At 44.8% G+C, this 4260-nt stretch overlaps 1 long non-coding RNA gene across 1 annotated transcript in view; it reads right to left on the bottom strand.

Annotated features, from left to right (window-relative positions):
• The window catches only part of LOC107185168, an 18336-nt gene extending 14082 nt beyond the window's left edge, over positions 1-4254 (bottom strand). The window contains exon 1 of the long non-coding RNA XR_001516085.1: positions 3581-4254. This is a non-coding gene — a long non-coding RNA (uncharacterized LOC107185168). The remainder of the gene's footprint in view (positions 1-3580) is intronic.
• Positions 4255-4260: the final 6 nt, after the last annotated feature.

Here is a 4260-nt window from a genome sequence, read left to right as displayed (position 1 = left end):
AATGATGATAATCGACCATTACTGGTTTGTGTATTGACTATACTTTTTATTCTTATTTTAGAGTGTACTCTTTCTAGCTATATAAAATAAGTTTGCTATAAAGCAGTACCCTGTGTAATTCCAGAATAGCCTTGTGCATTTCATGTTTACCACGTCTCTTGATTGCATCATTTTTCTTGTGCTTGATTTTAATCTCGTGTTGTTTTGTACTGGTTGTAGCCAGAGAGCAAGAGGCTGTGCCATATAGTCCAGGTATGTAGTAGGTTATCCCATCTAGGGTGGTGTACGTGAACTCTACAATGTTTGCACAACAAAATTGCTTAAGGATGCATTTCTGAGAACATGTCCCTGTCTTCTAGTGGTGTATGACTGTATTGGATTTAGCAATTGGTGACGTTCACAACAGTAGTTTCAGTGGAGTGGCAGGGGCCCAAACTACATGAGTTCGAGAGGTTAGAGGCAAGTTTTCTGAGATGCCAAAATGGAGCAGAGAACTGGAATAGAGCTGGAGGAAGATAGGCGCTTAAGAGTGGATGTTTTTAAGATGGAAGAAGTCATGGTATACTTACTTGTGTGCTGTTTGGAATGATCTAATAGAGGCAAAACTGATGATGCAAGAGAGAGGGGGAGATATTACTGGAAAGATGTCCTTGAATATGAAAGAGGACAAGGGCCCTAACTGGTTTGGCTCAGTGGATAGAGCGTCTGCTTGTGGACTGAAGGGTCCCAGGTTTGATTCTGGTCAAGGGCATGTACCTTGGTTGCAGGCACATCCCCAGTAGGGGGTGTGCAGGAGGCAGCTGATCGATGTTACTCTCTCATCGATGTTTCTGTCTGTCCCTCTCCCTTCCTCTCTGTAAAAATCAATAAAATATATATTTTTTTTAAAAAGAATGAGGACAAGGAACTTTCAGTGATGCCATGTTGCTATGCAGGGGAGGAAAAAAATCTCTGGTCCCTCCCTCTTAGGGTTCCTGGCTGGGTCTAAAAATTAAACTGACAAAGACATATAAACAGGAGAAAAGCATATTCATTTACTTCCCGTAAGTTTTATATGACAGGGAGCCTTCATAAAGAAAGACAGACGTGTAAAAATGGTGTTTTCATGCCAGGTTTGATGAAAAGTGGACCATCGCGTAGCAATAGGCTAGAACAAAGAGTATGAGGTAAATGTAGTAAACTGGGGAAACTTGGCAAGTCCTGTTTGTTCAAATTCTTCCCACGAACCCTCCACCCTGGAGACAAGTGTGCTCCTTTCCTCCAGGTATAGGGAGAGCACTTCCCACACCCCGGATTCATGACCTGCTTCAGGGGAGAAGGGAAGGTCGGTGAGAGCTTTCTGTTGCTGCTGCTTTCTCAAACTCCATCAGCTTAAAATATTCAGTATGCCAAGATGCCATACTTTGGAGTACTGTGTTCTGAACCCTGTCTGCTGGTTAAGTACAGCTATTACGAAATTTTATAAATTTATAATTAGATAAACTATATTTTAAAAGGTAGAAGGTATTCAAAACCCATCCCTTCCTAATTATGTCACTACCTTTACCATCATCTATGTTCCTGTGGTTCTGTCAGTCGTCTGCGGATGGTGGAAATGCCACACAATGGCTCACTCCTGTGCTTGCTCTCCCAATGCCACACTTAGTGACATCACCGTGGTAGTCTGACATTGGCCACAGTGGGAGCATTTACACCACAGAAGTCAAAGCGTTAGAAATCAGGGCTTGAGAGCTGTTTGTTAACACATAGTTTGCAGGTAGTTTTTATCGCGGGCTAACAGGTGGCACGGGCCATTTTTGCAGTTGAATAGATTGATTACCGTTATACCTGGAAGTACATACATAATTCACCATTGTATGTGTTAGAGACCGAAATTTTGTCCTTTGGAATTCGTATATCTGCATGTTAGCATCCCTTTAGAGCAATAAAAAAGTATAAAAATAAACGTATTTATACGTTACCCGCATTCTACCACTAGTCTATAAAAAATGTATTAATACGTGTTCCGCACTCTACTACCAGTCAATGTAAAACGTATAATTACGTTTCCCACATACAATGTGTTAAGTCCATCTGATGCAGTGTGTCCTTTACAGTCTCTGTTTCCTTGTTAAGTTTTTGTCTGGAAGATCCATCCAGTGAAGTCAAAGGGATGTTAAAGTCCCCCAATATGACTCTATTGTTGTTGGTCTCTCTGTTAAAGTCCTCTAGAAGTTTTTTTTTAATATATATTTAGGTGCTCCTATATTGGGTGCATATACGTTTACCAGGGTTATATCCTCTTGTCGGATCGATCCCTTTAGTGTTATGTAGTGACTTTTGTTTTCTCTTGTGATGGACTTCAGTTTGAAGTCTAGTTTGTCATATATGAGTATTGCTACTCCAGCTTTTCTTTTCCATTTGCCTGAAATTTTTTTCCATCCCTTCACTCACATCATATACATGTCTTTTGTTCTAAGGTGGGTCTCATGTAGACAGCACATAGTTGGGTCATGTTTTTGTATTCATTCAGCTACCCTATGCCTTTTGATTAGAAAGCCCCAAAAACTGTAACTGAGATAACATGCTTAAGTCTGCTTCTGTAAACTGCTTTTTTTGCAAACCAGGTTCCTCATTCCAGACTCGAGGGCTCTAGATAATGTGTTTCTGTCAGTTCAGTGATCCGGGGACCCAAAACTGTAATTGAGATAACATGCTGCTTCTGCTTCTGTAAACTGCTTTTTTGCAAACCACGTTCCTCATTCCAAACCTTGGGATGTAATCAATACCTTTGTGATCTTTGCCTATATAAATCTGGTGTTGGGGCTGGGGCGGACACTATGAGATCTGGGAGAGTGAATTGCCCCCTCATAGTCCCGGATTTGCAATAAATGTGACTCTTTAATTGGACTTCTTGAGGCGTCCTTGCGTGATTCGCGGGGTACATTACAACATTAGTAGTTATGAATTCAAAAGAGGCCTGATAGTCCTGGCTGGAGTGGCTAAGTGGTTAGAGTATCAGCCTGCACACCCTAGGGTCTCTAGTTCGATTTCTGTCAAGGTTGCATACCTGGGTTGTGGTTCCCTCCCCACCCCTGGTGCCCCTGGTGGTGGTCGTGGTGGTGGTGGTGGTGGGGGAAGGCGTGCAGGAGGCAACTAGTTGATGTGTCTCTCATCTCTCCTCGTTTCTCTCTCTCTCTTTCTCTCCTTCCCCCTCTCTCTCTCTCTCTCTCCTCTCCCCCCCTCCTTCCCTCCTTTGCACTCTCCCTGAAAAGCAATGGAAACAAGATACTCCGGTGAGGATTAACAAAAGAAAACAGAGGCCGGCTAGCAGTGGATGTGTATCTCCCTTGTTCAGCAGCTTGGCTGAAGCAGTGACTGACCGGACAGCTGGCTTTGTCCAAGGCTAGGCTTTTGCGAACGTGTGACCATGTGTCAGGGGCAAGTGAGATGATACAATTATACATGGAAAAGCCATCGCCTCACAGGCCTTCCTTATTCATTCTAGCTAACATCATTTACTACCTACCACTCCTGCAACTTTAATCCATTATCACGTTTATTTTCCCATTTGGTTAATTGGTTAAGTCACCGGGCTTACCACTCCTACTGACTGTGCTTTATTTACCGCTGAATCCAGTGCTACCACAGTGCTTGGTGCATAGTAGGTCTTCAGTAAGGAGCATGGTGAAGAACTTATTGAATGAATGGATCACCTGCTCCTTCTCATCCAGTGTGCACAGTCCGAGTGAAGAACCCGCACAATTCTTTTTCTGACTCCTTGTTGTTTTCTCTGTGGTGTTTAATCTTCAAGAAGCAAAGGAATTTTTGGAGCCAGCTTCTACACTTGAGACCCGAAGTCAAGCCTGGAAGGCAGCCGCCCGGGCCCTGTCTCACCGTACTAACAAGGAGGTGATATGAGCTCCTAGGCGCGGAGGATGGCTGTTTACGGTGTTTATTCCTTTTTCAGGGTCGCCATCAGCGGTTTACGGCTTACCCTGTAGCTCCAGACCAAGTGATGACACAAAGGCACAAGTCCCAAAGTCCGAGGCTCCGAGGCCTGGCGGGCAGCTCCGGGCCTGGAAACTGCGGTCCGCGGGCCCCGCGGGGGAGGAGGGTCCCGGCCGCTCCCGGTGCCTCCAGGCGGAGACAGTGGGACCCAGAGGCCGGGTGCGCCTCCCCCGCTCCGCTGCCGCCAGAGGACTTTGGCGGAAGAGGGCGGGGACGTGACCGCTTGTCTGTTTCTCCGAGCGGACAATAAAGTTTCAAAGTTTGAAAGAG

This window comes from Myotis davidii, unplaced genomic scaffold (assembly GCF_000327345.1).
Source record: "Myotis davidii unplaced genomic scaffold, ASM32734v1 scaffold89, whole genome shotgun sequence".
NCBI lineage: Eukaryota > Metazoa > Chordata > Mammalia > Chiroptera > Vespertilionidae > Myotis > Myotis davidii.
This window is presented reverse-complemented; position numbering and strand designations above follow the sequence as displayed.